General features: G+C 39.8%; 1 long non-coding RNA gene across 1 annotated transcript; it reads left to right on the forward strand.

The window, feature by feature from the left end:
- Positions 1 to 8,437: 8,437 nt before the first annotated feature.
- On the forward strand, positions 8,438 to 14,198 carry LOC145877577 (uncharacterized). The gene is made up of 3 exons (XR_014391903.1): positions 8,438 to 8,977; positions 9,118 to 9,201; positions 13,731 to 14,198. It is a non-coding gene; the product is annotated as an uncharacterized LOC145877577 (long non-coding RNA).
- Positions 14,199 to 20,334: the final 6,136 nt, after the last annotated feature.

Genomic DNA, 20,334 nt, shown 5'->3' on the forward strand with positions numbered 1-20,334 from the left:
ATGGCACTTATAAATGTAGATCCTTCAAACACCCCCAAACAGGGAAATCTATCCCAATTAAAGGTGTTATTACGTGTTCCACTAAGGCAGTTATTTATCTTATAACTTGTCCTTGTGGTAAAAATTATGTGGGTAAAACAAAGCGTGAATTAAAAGTACGTATCTCAGAGCATCGTAGCACCATTAGGTGCAAAAACTTAACTTACCCAGTTGCGGCCCACTTTTTGGAAGCAAACCATCCGATTTCGTCTCTGCGTTATATTGGTATCGACCATGTCACCCTCCCGAGGAGAGGGGGTGACCTTGATAATTTGTTGTTGAAACGAGAGGCTGCCTGGATCTTTAATTTAAAGACCCTTGCTCCCTTCGGTCTCAACATAGACTTTGATCTGAAGCCATTCTTGTGATAATTGTGATTTTGCCATTGTAATTGTTTGTTAGATACATTTTAGACTACAAATGCTATGATCGTATGCTATCCATTTGTTTGTCTTTTTGTATGTTCTTTGTATGCCATTTTTTTAAATATTTGAGTTAACCAATGATATTAGGCCATACTTGGCCATGATTACAAACACCTGTGTGTCTCTCGACACTATATAAATGACTCATCTCGCAGTGTTTGATGATACCCTGATGAAGACAGCTTCGCTGTCGAAACGTTGGTGATTAAAATTTTTTTTTGCATCTGAGCTCTTAGAGTGTGCGGCTTTCCTTTATTTTCTAGTGTTCTACTCCGCTAGCCAGCACCTCGCCTTTAAAGGTGTGCGTTTCTTTTTTTCTAGGTGTTGTCTATCTGCCTTTGATTGAGAGTCCCATATATTAGGGTGTGTTTGTGTTTGTGATTTGTGGGTGATTGTTCTGTGTTGAGCTTTGCTTTGCCAGACTGTTTGTTAGTTGTTCGTTTTTTCGGTTTTGTTATTTTGTATGTTCATTTTTGAAGATAATTAAAAATCAAGATGAGCATTCACGTACCTGCTGCGTTTTGGTCCTCATTCACCGACAACAACTGTGACACTAGAAATATACACGTTTATGCTCTTGTAGGAAGCAATCACCCCCCTATTGCTGACTACAAATGATCTATAACTGGGCTAATAACTCACTAACTAGCGAAGGATATGAACAAAATGTGCACACGTCTGAGGTGCGGCTCTCGCTTTGATCTCAAAACAAGCGCATCTACTTACGAACGCTCATGCTGTAAACACAGTCCAGTTCAAAGTAAATGGCACAGATACATATATGGCAATGGTCTATTTGCATAGAGATCTACTGCAGCTCTGATTGTTTATGCTTCACAGGTCTGTGTAGAGTACGGGCTGAGTAGTGTGTCAATGCATTAGAATCCTACTCTGATGCGTTCTGCCTACAAAAAAATCTCTTGCATTGTTTGTTTTGTTTCAGCATGTTACATAGAAAGTTGCTAATATTGCGTTGATTCGATCACAATTGCCACAGTAAAGGGAAACGTTGATAGTGTTAACAGGAAAACAGTGGTCACCAACCTTTTCTGAGTCAAGATCACTTTGAGTCAAAATGCAAGCATGATTTAAAAAACGTAAACCTATGCAACATTAACCAATTAAAAACTGTAGCAATAAGGTTTATGCAGTAAGCAATGCCCAGTACATTATCATTGCATATTGGCATGCCAATGCATTGTTGTTCGGGCCATGTTTTAAAATTATATTTAAAAATTTGAGGTAGGCTACATGATCACACCGGTAATAAATCCGTTGTTGAATTAGTTGTGAAGCACATCTGAGTGAGCATACATTTAAATAATGTGCTTTATATTTTCGTTTTACTGGGCTGATGGTGTAAGGGGTGCGTACTGGCGGCAGAGAAGTCAGACGCAGGAGAGCAAAAACTGTATTTCCAACGGCGCAGTTTAATAATAAAAACCACCGGAAAACATAACAATCAATAAATGGGTACAAAACCCGACGCACACCAGACATAACGTGCACAAGCACTTACAATAAACAATACCAGACAAGGACATGGAGGGAACAGAGGGTTAAATACACAACATGTAATTGATGGAATTGAAACCAGGTGTGTGGGAAGACAAGACAAAACAAATGGAAAATGAAAGGTGGATCGGCGATGGCTAGAAGACCGGTGACGTCGACCACTGAACGTCGCCCGAACAAGGAGAGGGACCGACTTTGGAGGAAGTCGTGACAGATGATGCCTGCATCTGATGGTCAGTCTCAGCGGAGGGTGAGAGCAGCAGACTGAGGGTCCACCTCTCAACATCCCTCTGCTCTCCCTTTCCTCCACTGACCAAAAAGGGACACCGTCTTCCAGTTGTTGGCAAAACTCGTGTCGCACTGCATTATTTCTTCACAAATTCATTTTGTTACTTCTATGAACAGAGAAAGTTAAATATTCCTTAAGTATAAAAAAAGACCCAAGCCGCTAGTAATAACAACAACGCAAGCCTATAGATACACTTTCCTACTCATTCATTACGGCTGCAGTGCTTGTTTTAGCGCTGAGTGGAAATAGGAAGAACAAGCATTTTATGGCTTATAAAAGTGTTGAATACAAAGTGTTGACAGTGCAGAGTAAGCAGCTCTTTGCTGTATTCGTTGACAGTCTCTCTCCAGTCATGGTTTTGAACGTTTTCAAATCTCATAGTATCAACTCTGCTGTAGCTTTCTTTTATGCCTGCTATGTTACAGCAGACAAGTAATCTGAGCCATCCGATTGGCCAGCGGTAAGCCTATAGTGCACTTGATTTGCTCTCTGGGCCCACCGGGAAGGCAGAGGTTGTACCTTCAGACACATGAAATGGTTCAAAATGGCAACAGTTTGTCTACCCGGTGCGCAGGGCAGCTGAATTTGTTGGTGACCACTGCTCTAGAAAGTTGAGTGAAGTTCAATCTCGTGCTCTGTGGGCTGCTTTTCCTGTGTGGCAGTCCAGGGGGAGCTGCGCGCATGCAGTTTAGAGAGAACATTGCTTGCATGACTCTTTGATGACACAGAACAATAAAGCAAGTTTAATCTAAATTCCATAAACAGGCATAAGAAAATCCCAGATCAATCAATCAATCACAAATCAATCTTCCTTCAGCAGATGACAGTTTCTTCTAGCACGCTCAAAGAGAGTCCCACCTCTCCCAAAAATCCTGCCTCTTTTATACCCTAATCCTCATCTTCTGCTAACTCATCGTGGCTAACACCTGGCCAGATTATTCATTCAGTGGTTGACACCTAATGCGGTCATTTCTCAAAAGGTGCTTTTCCAGCACTCACTAGCCCCCACCTTTTCTCGCCTAGACAGGATGTTTGTTTCGACAGGATGCCTCCTCCTAGCAGCTCTGACCTGGGGATTTCCAGGGCAAGCTAGCACCCTTAGTACACTCCATTTTTAAAACATTTATTTTTAAACATTATCCTTTCTTACTCCACTCAATTCCAATTTCACTCCAACCTAATTTATTACTCACATTACATCCTAAACATCCAACATTTTAAACACTTCAACATTATAACATTTCATCATTATAACATCTCATTATCAACCTGCTAAGGCCTTGTCATTGAAGCCTAATAAACATAGTCTATATGCATCACACAGTACCTTAAAGCAAACATTATAACATTGTTAACTATTACTGAAATTACTTTAATCACCCTTAAATGTCTCCCACTGTATACTAACAGTTAACATATTTAACCTTTAATTATTATTTTAATAAATTCCCCAGTCCCAATTAATTTCTTCTTATTTTTCTTCTTCTCTTTAATCAATATCAATTCTCTCTTAATGTTCCTTCTTCTTTGTGCTCCATGTGTGAAAGTGAAACGTCTTTATGAGTGTGTGCGTGGATGTATGCAAGTGGGGCCTAACAACCCATGACCTGTGTCACAGACAACCTGGGCCTTAGCCTTCTGCTCTTGACACAGGACATGAAGTGAATTACTTTGCTTAATATTTTGCTGTATTATTTTAGTGCCTTGTTGCAAAAGGATGCATGTTTTTGAATAAGCTTACTTCTTTTCACTCTGTCAATTAGGTTAGTATTAGGGAGTAACTGTTGTTGATCCATCCTCAGTTTTCTCCTATCACAGCCATTATTAAACTCTGTAACTGTTTTAAAGTCACCATTGGCCTCATCGTGAAATCCCTGAGCGGTTTTCTTCCTCTCCGGCAACTGAGTTAGGTAGGAGGTGTCGTGTCTTTGGGGTACCATTAAACTGAAGACATGTTTATCAATTAACTCCCTGTAATTATTATCACGCGATCAAACTGATTCATCGTTTAATTGTAATTAACTAGGAGATCGGGGCACCAAGGAAAATATTCAGATTACAAAGTTATAATTTTCCTAATATAACTTTCCTATATTATAACATTATATATTATATTCTATTATAGTATAGGCCGATTATCTTCTGGTTTAAATAGTGTATTTTACCTCGCGTCCAGTCTCATTCCAAACGTCGTAAATTGTTGTATCTGCACGAACCCAGTCTTTACTAAGAGTCATCCATACATCAATTGTCTTAAAATCATTAATTTACTAAACTAAGTAATTCACATAAAGTATACAAACAGTAATTATCATCACAAAGAATTGGTAGAGTAATGTGCCCTAGTGGTCTAAACAGGCATGGCTGGTGTCTTGTAGAACAATGGGTCATAAAATGTTCAGCTGAGGAGGTACACAGAGTTCATCAATATTAACAATTGACAATTGAACGCTCACTCATTCGGGAACAATTGCAATCAATATATATTTACGCTCAGTGTGTCGTCAGGATCCTTGTTGGAGCATCGCCCCGTTGGAGAGTTTTGTCCGCGTTCTCTCTCTCTCTCTCTCTCTCGGGTTAGAATGGATCTTTCAAAGCGACATTCATTAATGTCGTCATAGAATGGATGTCTCATTGGTTTTCGCGTTCAATGATATAATTTACTTAGCTGCAGACTAATAATTAATATCAAAGACTTGTTCTTATTCTGTCAGTATCAATAGTCTAAAAGTTAACCACGTGGTATAGTTCACTTTCAGTAGAGTACTTGGATGGTCAAACCTATTGGCCAACTCGCAATGGAGTGGAGGCCAGGTCTGAAGAAAGTAGATCAGGCTATGGTTTTATAGTGAACATGTCACATGACACCTGGTCCTGTCTGTGTCCCTGGGGGCGTGCCGATGACTGAGTTAAGCTTGGTACAGAAATATAATTCTATCACATTAACATCAGTACATAGCATCTCAATGTATTACAAATAGCTTTATCCTTATTAATACATTCTATACAACCATGTGGATGCAAGTCTCAAGGCTGAGGCTATTATATAAACCGTTTTATGGTAATATGGCTATATTGTCTCTTCTGAGTATCACAAAATTGTACCAAGCGGACCAATTCGTAGCTGGATTCTTCACCAATCTTCCATACCTTCTCCAGAACACAAAGGTCGCTTGACTCCCCAATTCTGTGAGTTGGAAGAATTTCCTGTGTCTCTCTATGGGCCATGTGGCAAGAGATTCTCCTCTTAGAGTTTTTACAACCCTTTCACACAGGGCCTGGGTGGGGGAAGGTAGGTTGGGGGATGGTGCAAGGGGGGAGGGGGTCAACTGTCCTCCCTGTACTCAAAGAGGCCAACGTCATGACAGAGGCCTGTGCCTTTGTAGTGACTGCGTGTATTGATACACCATCCAAAGTGAAATTAATAACGACCATGTTTAAAGGGATATTCAATGTACACTTTTTTCTTATTTTTACCCATCTACCAATAGGTACCCTTCTTTTGTGAGGCATTGGAAAACCTCCCTGGTATTTGTGGTTGAATCTGTGTTTGAAATGCATTGCTCGACTGAAGGACCTTACAGATAAATGTATGTGTGTGGTACAGAGATGAGGTAGTCATTCAAAAATAATTTTTAACAGTATTAATGCACACAGAGTGAGATTTTTACTCCTGAACTTATTTAGGCTTGCCATAACAAAGGGGTTGAATACTTATTGACTCAAGGCATTTCATATTTTCATTTTTTATTCATTTGTAAACATTTCTAAAAACATAATTCCACTTTGACATTATGGGGTATTGTGTGTACGCCAGTGACAAAAAAAATCTAGATGTAATCCATTCAAAATTTAGGCTGTAACACAACAAAATGTGAAAAAAGTAAAGGGTGTGAATACTTTTTGAATGCACTGTAGATTTGCTCACCTCCTGTGTCTTCTCTACTCTGTCCTCTTGCCTCTTTTATAAAAGGTCACAGTTAATCGAGGAGAATCGGCAAGGAGAGTAAACATGGATGGGAAAGCACTTGCTTGAAATGAGACGGTCCTTCTCCACTTGCACGTCATTAGGAAAATTACGTTTAAGGGGTGGATCCCAAAATAAATGTGCAAAGTAATCCAAACTAATGTTAGTTGTGCAAGACATTTCATAGATAAAACATTGTTTTTAAACTTGTTTTTCTCCTCTGACAAAAAAGCTGATTCAAAGGGGGTGTATTTTGTATTTGTATTTATTATGGATCCCCATTAGCTGCTGCCAAAGCAGCAGCTACTCTTCCTGGGGTCCAGCAAAATTAAGGCAGTTTATACAATTTTAAAAACATTACAATACATTCACAGATTTCACAACACACTGTGTGCCCTCAGGCCCCTACTCCACCACTACCACATATCTACAGTACTAAATCCATGTGTATGTATAGTGCGTATGTTATCGTGTGTGGGTGTGTATGCATGTGTCTGTGCCAATGTTTGTGTTGCTTCACAGTCCCTGCTGTTCCATAAGGTGTTTTTTAATCTGTTTTAAATCTAATTTTACTGCTGGCGTGAGTTACTTGATGTGGAATAGAGTTCCATGTAGTCATGGCTCTTTGTAGGACTGTGTGCCTCCCATTGTCTGTTCTGGACTTTGGGACTGTGAAGAGACCTCTTGTGGCTTGTCTTGTGGGGTATGCATGGGTGTCTGAGCTGTGTGCCAGTAGTTTAGACAGATAGCTCGGTGCATTCAACATGTCACTACCTTTCTTCAATAAAAGTAGCTATGATGTCAATCTCTGAGATGGACATGCATATTATTAATATTAGCTCTCTGTGTACATTCAAGGGCCAGCTGGGCTGCCCTGTTCTGAGCCAATTGCAATTTTCCTAAGTCCTTTTTTGTGGCACCTGACCACACGACTGAACAGTAGTAAAGGTGCGACAAATCTAGGACCTGCAGGACCTGCCTTGTTGATAGTGTTGTTAAGAAGGCAGAGCATTGCTTTAGTATAGACAGACTTCTCCCCATCTTAGCTACTACTGCATCAATATGTTTTGACCATGACAGTTTACAATCTAGGGTTACTCCAAGCAGTTTAGTCATCTCAACTTGTTCAATTTCCACATTATTTATTACAAGATTTAGTTGAGGTTTAGGGTTTAGTGAGTGTTTTGTTCCAAATACAATGCATTTAGTTTTAGAAATATTCCCTTGCTACCCACTCTGGGTGTGGCAGATTTCAAAACACTTCCACATTAGGATACACATAAGTATCAAAAGGGTTTTCTAGTTTAGGTAAAAGTATGTCCTCAGTCCTCTGTCCTCAGTACTCTCTCCTCCGTGACCCGGAAACCAATAAGTGGTCGAGGAGTGTGTCAATTTGTTAGTAGGCAAACAGAAGTGTCCTCCCCTCCTTAATAGCCACCTTTTATCGAGGATATTCATGTGTATCCTACCATGGAAGAGTTTTGAAATCTGCCACACCCTCTTTGAATCAGCTTTTGTTTTATCAGAAGAGAAAAACATGCACACGTTAAATGCATTATGGTATGTTAATTGCTTAATTAACTCAGGAACCACACCTGTGTGGAGCACCTGCTTTCAGTATTCTTTGTATCCCTCATTTACTCTAGTGTTTCCTTTATTTTGTCAGTTACCTACAAAGTGTTATAAGTTTACCTTTCCGTTAGTCAGCACCTCTGTATCTATTAAAGGGTGTGAGTCAGCTTATGCTTTGTGTTGTTCTGTCGAGAACAGAGTTGGGGTCAACTCAAATTGAAGGCAGTCAATTTAGGAAGTGATTTGAATTGAAAAACTTTAATAGCCTCTTCTTTTCAGTTTATTGAGAAGTAATTGAAAAATACATGTCATTTTTTCAATTATTGAATTATTGCATTTACTTCCTGAATTGACTGCATTCAATTCAAATTGACCCCAACCCTGGTCGAGAAACACCTTATGTGTCTGCTATGCTGCACTCCTTTGTGTTATAGATCTATGGCGTTCGTTAGCTCTGCTCTTCCCAGCATGGTGAAAGCGGAGCCCTGTGTGTGTGGACTGCTGGAGCTGCAGTGGAAGACTAGATTGTTGTTCCAACAGCTGATTCGATCCCTCTCTCCCTCTGAGCTAGCCGTCTCCCTGGCTATTTATGGCAGATTCCCCGCTATCAAAGCTCCTCTCTTCAGCCCATACATGGTTGCTCCTGTATGAAGTTACCACCACGCCGCTTTTGGCACACAGTCCTCCTCAGCACAGTCGTGGAAGTGCGCAAGGCCGGCATCTCACTGCTTCTTAGTGTGAGATTGTCAGAGGCCTAATGTTAGTTGTTAGAATGGACATTTTGAAAATCCGGCAGGCAGGCACAGCGGACCGGTTGATGGATTGCTGGACTAGTTCAGAGTAGAATCGAAGGAAGTTAGAATTGAGAACTTTTGGAATAGTTTTAAGAAGAACCACCTGTGGACTATTGCTTATTTTTTACTACCCCTGTTTATTTTCTGTCTCCCCTCTCGTCCTCTTTCACTCCCTCCCTAACCCCATTCCCTGCCCACCTCTCCTTACCCCTCTCTTCCCCTCTCGTCTTTTCTCTGCTGTATCTACTTCTTGGACTGATTTATTTGGCACAGCTTTTTCCAGAGAGGTCTGGAATGCACTGTTCTATATTTGTCGGCTGCTGAAGCTATCTTCTCCATCGTGGATGAGGCTGAATCCTGGTGCTCCTTTGGGAAGGTGTGAACCCTAACCCTAACCCTGTCACACCTGCACCACCTCCAGCCTCCTCACCACTGATAAGACTACTAGCCTCCCAGGACTAATAAGAATCTTTTCCTTCCTTGGCTTCAAAACCCTGAATTTGTTTTTTTTTTCAGGACAGGTGGACTTCACTATTGTGGTGTTGCGCCACCATATCAATCACCTGCTGAGAGTTTGAATGTAGTTGGAACCAAGGAAAAGTAAGTGAATTTACTTCCTTCCTCTTATTGTTTATTAAGACTTGCTAGTCTGTTACTTTGTGGTATTCATCTTTCAATGTTGATGTGAATATGTATGATTATAGATATGTATTGAGTCATTCATAGGACCTACGCAATCAAATTTCCCCTTTGGGGGATTAGTAAAGTACTATCTTGTCGTATTTAAGTGCTCTTCCATTTAGCCTGGGGTGAAGATAAAAGGGAACACTACTGTCTACTGCAGACCGCAGATCACACCACTGTAAACCCCAAACCCACTGTATGGGGAGTCGTGCCTTACCTCAGTCATGCCTTACCTCAGTCATGCCTTACCTCAGAAGGCATCACAATAGATGTTATGTTGGCTAAAATGTCATCAGTCACCTCCTGAATCGCTGGGTTATAGTCTCAGTAAATCCCCTGACTACGTCTAGATATACAGCCTGTGGTGTGTTGTAAATCTCAGACAGAAACAGGATTTGCTGTAAATCTATTTGCTGCTGTCGTGTACTAGTAGGGATTGGCATCTTTCCCTTTCAAGGTGATTCGATACATGGGCTCCAATATGATACAGGAACGATGTGTCATAGTTTGAAACAATTCGGTGCGATTCGGTTTTATTAGAGAATGAATCGATTTGGTTTGATGCGATACGATTCAATGCACTAACTAACATTTGTTGCATAAACATATTCATTTTTCAATCTGATGGAGCTCATGAGCTGGGCCTCTATGAGCTGACACATTTGTGTTTAAATTATGTATGTCTATGGCGCATACTATTTAGGCACCTGATTTGAGGAATAAAGGAGACTAGGTATCTACCACCCCACTATCACTATCTGATTAAGGGGGGGCAATGTAGCCCATGTTTTGTCCCCCCACGTTGGTTCTGAAATCACCATCATCACCCGCTAATGAATTTTTTATTTGTGCAGATTAAGTGCTTGAGCTAGTAATGTATCAATATTTACCGTTTATAAATTAGATATGACGTAAACAATGACTATATAGCACAACTTTGGATTTCACCCCCATCTCAAAATCAAATGGTTTTGACCATAAACCCCATTCAGCAGGTATAGCCAGAAGAGACTTGTGTCTGATAACCCTAAAACACAATTTTCAACAGCACATAGATAACAATAACCTAGCAAATTACATAGGTTGTCACTCAACTAATAAAGCCTAATATCACGCAAGCCATTTTAGCGTTTGAATGCTGAAGGTGCCGCGTAGATGTGCAAGATCAGTAACGTAGGATTTCCACCACTTCCGAATTAGCCAGACGAAATACCGCCCCCATACATTTTCCACGGGAGAACGCGGAGCAATGCGCAGAGGATCGTGGGAAGGTGAGCGGCGCGAACCCTGCTAGCGGAGCGATAGAAAAAGTTCTGCTCTGCTCTATGGCACCGCTGCCGTTAACCAATCCGGTGAGAAGCAAATGTTTTCAAAATCTTCCTTTATGGAACATACTATAGTTTCTGCCTGTCATTAGTTCCAGGCAAGGACAACCAAAAAAGATGGAGGAAAGCCAATCATCGCTGTGTCTGGTTTTCCATTCTGTTTGATTTTGCTCTGGTACAATACAGAGACAAAATCATAAGGTCAATGGCATGGAAGAGGATTGCAGAGTTTGTTTGTTTGTGCTGCTAGCTAGCTATGAATGTCAAGCAGCCTAAAAACTGATCAAAGCCACCAAATTGTGAAATTTGCCCACCAAAGGATATAAATCACCAGTAACATGCAGTATAACATAGTAAATTATACACTAAGAATGAATTTTACCATATGGTAAAGTAAGTGATTCTCAAATATAATAGCTTATGGCTCTTTAATTATACTTGTGTCATGACTTTGATCATTATAGCTTACTTCCTGTAAAATACATAGGCCTACATGCACATAAATGGGTTCTTTGGGTAATGGAAATTATGGCTTTGACTTGCAAACATTGTTGTGCAAATCTGTCTTTACCCCTCATCAACACCAACATCTCTGCAATCTGCCCCATGCCATTGACCTTCTGATTTTGTCTCTGTATTCTAAAATAATTTTCAGCAAATGAACGAGGTAGATTTAAAATGCTCCCCACGCCACATTCTTTTTCTTTTTTATATTTTTAATTAGCCTACAAGTTGCCAGCTCCTTATTTTCACGTACAGTACTATACCTAGAATACAAGGGTTGGATTTGCACTAAACCATTTAATGTCAGAAAAATAATGTTGAAAATGTGCCTTATGGTTAGCCTCATATACATTATCTAATAGTATCATTTTAAATTGAGAACATACACAACCAGTCAAAGTTTGGATACACATACTCATTCCAGGGTTTTTCTTTATTTTTAATATTTTCTACAGTGTAGAATAATAGTGAAGACATGGAATCGTGTAGTAACCAAAAAAGTGTTAAACACATCAAAATATATTTTATATTTAAGATTCTTCAAAGTAGCCACCCTTTGCCTTGATGACAGCTTTGCACACTCTTGGCATTCTCTCAACCAGCTTCATGAGCTAGTCAATTAATTTAAATTAACAGGTGTGCCTTGTTAAAAGTTAATCTGTTGAATTTATGTCCTTATTATTGCATTTGAGCCAATCAGTTGTGTTGTGAAAAGGTAGGGGTGGTATACAGAAGGTAGCCCTATTTGGTAAAAGACCAAGTTTATTTCTTTATTACTTCATTGCAACTTGCTGAAAAGTGTCAACAGTGTTCTTATCATCCTGATTAAGCAGTTCAACAAACATGGTACTTACAGAGTGACCTTGTTTTTGAGAAACTGTTTATTTCTGTATTACATGACTGCAACTTGCTGAAAAGTGTCAACAGTGTTCCTATCATCCTGATTAAGCAATACAGCAAAAATGGTTCTTACAGAGTGCATCAAACATGATTTAGACCTTGTTTGTGAAAAACTATTTATTTCTGTATTTCATGATTGCAACTTGCTGAAAAGTGTCAACAATGTTCCTTTCATCGAGCTTAACAGTACAGCAAAATGGTACTTACAGAGTGACTCAAACATGACTTAGACCTTGTTTTTGAAAAACTGTTTATTTCTTTATTTCATGATTGCAACTTGCTGAAAAATGTTAACAGGGTTCCTTTCATCGAGCTTAAACAGTACAGCAAAATGGTACTTACAGTGACTCAAACATGACTTAGACCTTGTTTTTGAAAAACTCTTTATTTCTGTATTTCATGATTGCAACTTGCTGAAAAGTGTCAACAATGTTCCTTTCATCGAGCTTAAACAGTGCAGCAAAATGGTACTTACAGAGTGACTCAAACATGACTTAGACCTTGTTTTTGAAAAACTGTTTATTTCTGTATTTCATGATTGCAACTTGCTGAAAAGTGTTAACAGGGTTCCTTTCATTGAGTTTAAACAGTACAGCAAAATGGTACTTACAGAGTGACCTTGTTTTTGAGAAACTGTTTATTTCTGTATTACATGATTGCAACTTGCTGAAAAGTGTCAACAGTGTTCCTATCATCCTGATTAAGCAATACAGCAAAAATGGTTCTTACAGAGTGCATCAAACATGATTTAGACCTTGTTTGTGAAAAACTATTTATTTCTGTATTTCATGATTGCAACTTGCTGAAAAGTGTCAACAATGTTCCTTTCATCGAGCTTAACAGTACAGCAAAATGGTACTTACAGAGTGACTCAAACATGACTTAGACCTTGTTTTTGAAAAACGGTTTATTTCTGTGTTTCATGATTGCAACTTGCTGAAAAGTGTTAACAGGGTTCCTTTCATTGAGTTTAAACAGTACAGCAAAATGGTAAAAGACCAAGTCCGTATTATGACAAGAACAGCTCAAATAAGCAAAGAGAAACGACAGTCCATCATTACTTTAAGACATGAAGGTCAGTCAATCTGGGAAAATCTCAAGAACTTTGAAAGTTTCTTCAAGTACAGTAGTAAAAACCATCAAGCGATGTGATGAAACTGGCTCTCGTGATGACTGCCACAGGAAAGGAAGACCCAGAGTTACCTCTGCTGCAGAGGATAAGTTCATTACAGTTACCAGCCTCAGAAATTGAAGACCAAATAAATGATTCACAGAGTTCAAGGAACAGACGGATCTCAACGTCAGCTGTTCAGAGGAGACTGTGTGAATCAGGCCTTCATGGTCGATTTGCTGCAAAGAAACCACCACTAAAGGACACCAATAAGAAGAAGAAACTTGCTTGGGCCAAGAAACCTGAGCAATGGACATTAGACTGGTGGAAATCTGTCCTTTGGTTTGATGAGACCAAATTTGAGATTTTTGGTTCCAACCCCTATGTCTTTGTGAGACGCAGAGTAGGTCAACGGATGATCTCTGCGTGTGTGGTTCCCACCGTGAAGCATGGAGGAGGGGGTGTTATGGTGTGGGGGTACTTTGCTGGTGATTGTTTTTAGAATTCAAGGCACACTTAACCAGCATGGCTACCACAGCATTCTGCAGCGATACAACATCCCATCTGGTTTGCGCTTAGTGGGACTGTTATTTGTTTTTCAACAGGACAATGACCCAACTTACCTCCAGGCTGTGTAAGGGCTATTTGACCAAGAAGGAGCGTGATGGAGTGCTGCATCAGATGACCTGGCCTCCACAATCACCCGACCTCAGTTGAAATGGTTTGGGATAAGTTGGACCACAGAGTGAAGGAAAAGCAGCCAACAAGCGCTCAGCATATGTGGAAACTCCTTCAAGACTGTTGGAAAAGCATTCTAGGTGAAGCTGGTTGAGAGAATGCCAAAAGTGTGAAAAGCTGTAATCAAGGCAGAGGGTGGCTACTTTGAAGAATCTCAAATATAAAATATATTTAGATTTGTTTAACACTTTTTTGCTTACTACATGATTCCATATTTGTTATTTCATAGTTTTGATGTCTTCACTATTATTCTACAATGTAGAAAATAGTAAAAATAAAGAAACTATTATTCTACAATGTAGAAAATAGTAAAAATAAAGAAACCCTGGAATGTCCTTTAGTGGTGGTTTCTTTAGTGGTGGTATTTGTGTCCAAACGTTTGACTTGTACTGTATATGACAGTCATGCCATCATACTGTAGGCCTATGGCTGCATTGGGGATGCATGCCACCATGACAAGCTGCAAAATGTGTTCACATGGCTGATATCCTGAGACAGAGTGACAATCAAATAAAACCGATAGGAGAGCTCACAACTGGACAAAAAGCTGATGTTAATTTGACAAAGCAACACAGAAACACAGACAAATTAGAGACAGATCCCATTCACACATTTTTATTGAAGAATTGTGATCTGTGATGAATGAACATTGACACTAGTTCATCTTGAAAAATGTTTTAAAGTTAACAGTTAACACAACTTTAAACACTTCACTTCAATGAATCAACGTTGAATTAATCAGCATATAATTTCAAAATGTACAAATAATATAACTTGTTTGTGATTGTATTACATCTTAGTGAGTAGGCTATTATTACTGAAGCATACTTTCGGGTGAACAAAAAAGTCCATACCAGAGGTGGCCAACCTTGCTCCACTCCCTGATCTACTGTATGAGCAGACTTCTATTCCAGCCCAGCAATAATACACATTATTATCAACTTAAGTTTTGCAAGTTGAATCAGGTGTGTTAGTGCTGGGCTGGAACAGAAGCCTGCACACCCAGCATACCTCTAGGAGAAGGATTGGCCTGCTACAGTTTTAATATACATTTGTAGCCTATATTGTGTGTGACTTAACTGTATTGTTGTATGCAACATTTGCTAACATAAGTACACATACAACCCATGGCATACAAGGATGTGCCAGCAGTCACTTGGGACATTCACTGAGACCTCTTCATCTGCAGACAGGCTTTCACAGCTCTCCATATCTGAGGACAGACATCACAAAGAAACAGGCTTCATTATATTACAATTAGACAGACCTGACTATTATCTTTCTGTCTGTCTTCATAGTTTTCCTCTCTAGGTATTAAAACTGGAGAATATTTTCAAAATGTCATCCCACAACCTGCCCTATCTAACTAGTACACCTACTCTCTTTTCTGACAGCTGGAGCAGAATAACATTGCTGTTATCTACAAATGCATTTGGAGCATTAAAAAATCTTAAAAACGCCTACATCAAGATAAGTTAACTAGCTGATGATATTTCACTGAGCTATAGTATGTAAAGTTGGCTAGTTAGCTAACAAGCAGCTCATTATCCTACACACAGTGGCCTGCTGTAGCTAGCTAATAATACATTGTTTTTTTTACATTTTCAAAATGTATTCACTTACTTGAATAGATTCACGCCTATGCCCACGAAGCGGCCAATCTTTTGGAGTGAAGAGAAGGAGGCATCACTTCTGGTCGAAACCTACAGTAACAGTACGCATACCTCACATTTTTTTATGTCATTTTTTATTTCACCTTTATTTAACCAGGTAGGCCAGTTGAGAACAAATTCTCATTTACAACTGCGACCTGGTCAATATAAAGCAAAGCAGTGTGACACAAACAAAACAGAGTTACACATGGGATAAACAAATGTACAGTCAATAACACAATAGAAACATCTATATACAGTGTGTGTAAATGTAGTAAGATTAGGGAGGTAAGGCAATAAATAGGCCATAGTGACGAAATAACTACAATTTAGCAATTAAACACTGGAGTGATAGATGTGCAGAAGCTGAATGTGCAAGTAGAGATACTGCGGTGCAAAGGAGCAAAAAAATAAATAACAATATGCAGATGAGGTAGTTGGGTGGGCTATTTACAGATGGGCTCCTCTTCTCCATCGAGACAGAGACCACCATCGGTTACGGCTACCGTGTCATCACTGACCAGTGTCCAGTGGGAACCATGCTGCTCCTGCTCCAGGCCATACTGGGATCTATGGTCAACGCCTTCATGGTGAGACTCATGGACTGCATCTCAAATGGCACCCTATTCCCTATATAGTGCTCTACGTTTGACCAGAGCCCTATATAGTACAATCATTTTGACCAGAGCCCAATGTAGTGCACTACTTTTGACCAGATCCCTGTATAGCAAGAGCGTGTATTCATGGATGTCAAGGGAAGCCAGGCTTCCCCCCAAAAAAATTGAAGAAAAAAAGAAACAATTATTTATGTATCGTTTCTCTGTGTTTCATGATTTTCCTTCAATTCATAAGAGGCTGAATGTATCTCATCGGATAAAGCATCCGAGTGAGCGAAACAGCGCCCCTCTGTCTCTGTATTTGTAGCCCATCTATCTGAAGCTGTCTGGTCAAAAAGAGTAGGACATTGTTCCTGCCCATTTAAAAAAAATATATATTTCACCTTTATTTAACCAGATAGGCCAGTTGAGAACAAGTTGTCATTCACAACTGCGACCTGGCCAAGATAAAGCAAAGCGGTGCGACAAAAAACAACAACAGAGTTACACATAAACAAACGTACAGTCAATAACACAATAGAAAAATCTATGTACAGTGTGTGCAAATGTAGAAGAGTAGGTAGGTAAGGCAATAAATAGGCCATGGAGGCGAAATAATTACAATTTAGCATTAACACTGGAGTGATAGATGTGCAAGTAGAGATACTGAGGTGCAAAGGAGCAAAAAAATAAATAACAATATGGGGATGAGGTAGTTGGCTGGGCTATTTACAGATGGGCTGTGTACAGGTGCAATGATCGGTACGCTGCTCTGGCAGCTGATGCTTAAAGTTAGTGAGGGAGATATAAGACTCCAGCTTCAGTGATTTTTGCAATTCGTTCCAGTCATTGACAGCAGAGAACTGGAAGGAAAGGCGGCCAAAGGAGGAGTTGGCTTTGGGGATGACCAGTGAAATATACCTACTGGAGCGTGTGCTACGGGTGGGTGCTGCTATGGTGACCAGTGAGCTGAGATAAGGCGGGGCTTTACCTAGCAAAGTCTTATAGATGACCTGGAGCCAGTGGGTTTGGCGATGAATATGAAGCGAGGGCCAGCCAACGAGACCATACAGGTCACAGTGGTGGGCAAGTATATGGGGCTTTGGTGACAAAACGGATGGTACTGTGATAGACTACATCCAATTTGCTGAGTAGAGTGTTGGAGGCTATTTTGTAAATGACATCACCGAAGTCAAGGATCGGTAGGATAGTCAGTTTTACGAGGGTATTTTTGGCAGCATGAGTGAAGGAGGCTTTGTTGCGGAATTGGAAATTGATTCTATATTTAATTTGGGATTGGAGATGCTTAATGTGAGTCTGGAAGGAGAGTTTACAGTCTAACCAGACACCTAGGTATTTGTAAGTCAGAAGCGTCCAGAGTAGTGATGCTAGACAGGCGGGCACAGGCAGCAAATGTTTGAAGAGCATGCATTTAGTTTTACTTGCATTTAAGAGCAGTTGGAGGCCACGGAAAGAGTGTTGTATGGCATTGAAGCTCGTCTGGAGGTTTGTTAACACAGTATCCAAAGAAGGGCCAGAAGTATACAGAATGGTGTCGTCTGCGTAGAGATGGATCAGAGAATCACCAGCAGCAAGAGCAACATCATTGATATATACAGAGAAGAGAGTCGGCCCGAGAATTGAACCATGTGGCACCCCCATAGAGACTGCCAGAGGTCCGGACAACAGGCCCTCCGATTTGACACACTGAACTCGCATTTGTCAGCTAGCGAAACTGGACAGTTTGACTAGGCTACTGATATTCCCTAGGTTTGTTCGGCATGCAAAACGACTTCAAATCAAATTTTATTGGTCACGTACACATACTGTACAGTATTTTTCAGATGTTATTGCAGGTGCAGGGAAGTGCTCATGTTTCTAGCTACAACAGTGCAGTAATACCTAACTATATAATACAATACAATACACACAAATCCCCAAAATTAAAAGAAAGAAATGAAGAAATATCAGAATCAGCTTGTCAGAGTCTGTAATATAAATATAGCCTACATACACTGAGTGTACAAAAAATGAGGAACACCTGACTAATTCAGTTTCTTTATCCACACAGGAAACGGTTGAGCTTAAAATAACGAGCAGCGTTGCAGTTCTTGACACAAACCCGTGTGGCTGGCACCTACTACCATACCCCATTCAAAGGCACTTAAATCTTTTGTCTTACCCATTCACCCTCTGAACGGCACACACGCACAATCCATGTCTTAATTGTAAAAAATCCTTCTTTATCCTGTCTCCCCTTCATCTACACTGATTGAAGTGGATTGAACAAGTGACATCAATAAGGGATCATAGCTTTCACCGGGATTCACCTGGTCTGTCTAGGGCATGGAAAGAGCAGGGGTTCCTAATGTTTTGTACAGTCCCTATATAGGGAATAGGGTGCATTTGTGATGCAGCCCTACTGTTTGGTACAGCTGCCTATGTCTGTGTGTAAGTAGTTGACACTCCAGATTCTAACTGCTTTGGAAACAGACAGTAGATATTGCCAAAGCAGTATAGTGGTAAAGCATTTCAGTAAATACAGTACAATGATTTTAATTTAACCTTTATTTAACTAGGCAAGTCAGTTAAGAACAAATTCTTATTTACAATGACGGCCTACCAGGGAACAGTGGGTTAACTGCCTTGTTCATGAGCAGAATGACAGATTTGTACCTTGTCAGCTCGGGGATTCAATCCAGCAACCTTTCGGTTACTAGGCCAACACTCCAACCACTAGGCTAACTGCCAACCCTGTATTGCTGACAGAGTAGATATATTCTGCACATTTCTGCCAATTTCTATTCTCTTTTGAAGCCAAATAGCAATTAAGTTTATTCTGTGTTTTTGTTTCATTTTCTAAATTTGTAAAATAGGAGGTTTTCATTTCTGTAAAAATTTGATTGATTTCCCTTTGTGTTTGGATAATAGGGTTGTTTAGTGTTTTTAACAGCTGACTCTTTTCAGGGTTCAGCTCTTGGGTTTCCAGTGCTTTTAATTGTAAGGATGTTTTGGGGCTTAATTTCAAATGGTGCCAAAATATTTGTATCCTTGTTTTAATATTTACAATTAAAGGGAATCTTCCGTGTTCCACTCTGCATGTATTATTTGGTACTTTCTTCTGGATATTTAGGATATATCTGCAGAATTCTGTATGTAGATTTTCTATTGGGTTTTGCTCCCAATGCTTACATACAGTGCAATTGGTCAAATTTGCACCAGATTTGGATAGGAATATTGATTTTTGAGAATTTTCTTTTTATGGAGTAAAATGCTTTGCAAGCTTTTTATTTTAGTGCATTCACTGCCAGACCAAATCCACCAGAGCTTTTTTGGTCCCCGGTAGTTGGGCATGTTCAACCATGGTATTTCCTAATTTGAAGGAGTATCTCGTGCTCAGATTCCTGGCCTTTTTCTGGAAAATCACCACTTAGGTTTTTTGAAAGTTGATTTTGATTGCCCAGTTGACGCTGTATTCCCAAAGAATGTTCAGTTGTTCCTATAGATCTTGCTCTGTTGGTGACAGTAGGACAAGGTAATCTGCATAGAGCAGGAATCTGACCTCCTCATCTTTGAGGGTGAGTCCAGAGGCTGCAGATCGGTAGACTTTGAACAGCGTTGGACTTAAAATGCACCCTTGTCTCACCCCCGCCCTTGTGCAAAAAACTCTGTTATTTTATTGTTCAGTTTAATACTACATGTGTTGTTCGAGTAAATAGATTTTATGATGTCGTACTTTACCGCAACGCTGCTTTGGAGGGTTTTGTAATATAATGTCATGTGGAATCAAAAGCATTCTTAAAATCAACAAAACATGTAAATACTTTTGCTTTGCTTTTCTGATGAGCATGCTGGTTTATTAGTGTGTATGGTTCTGTGTTTGGGTACAAAGCCAATTCGTTTTTTTGCTTTTTTTATTGAATATTTTGCACCAGATTTGGATAGAAATATATATTTTTGAGAATTGTCTTTTTATTGAGTAAAATGATTTGTGGCCCATTTATTTTAGTGCATTCACTGCCAGACCAAATACACCAGAGACACTGATCTTTAGTCCCAGGTAGTTGTACCATTGGGCATGTTTTTAAATGTATTTTTTATTTAACTAGGCAAGTCAGTTAAGAACAAATTCTTATTTACAATGATGGCCTACCCCAGCCAAACCCAGACGACACTGGGCCAATTGTGTGCCACCCTATGGGACTCTCAATTTTGGCCAGTTG

The sequence above is a fragment of the Salmo salar genome, chromosome 03 (genome assembly GCF_965601325.2).
Source record: "Salmo salar chromosome 03, fSalSal1, whole genome shotgun sequence".
NCBI lineage: Eukaryota > Metazoa > Chordata > Actinopteri > Salmoniformes > Salmonidae > Salmo > Salmo salar.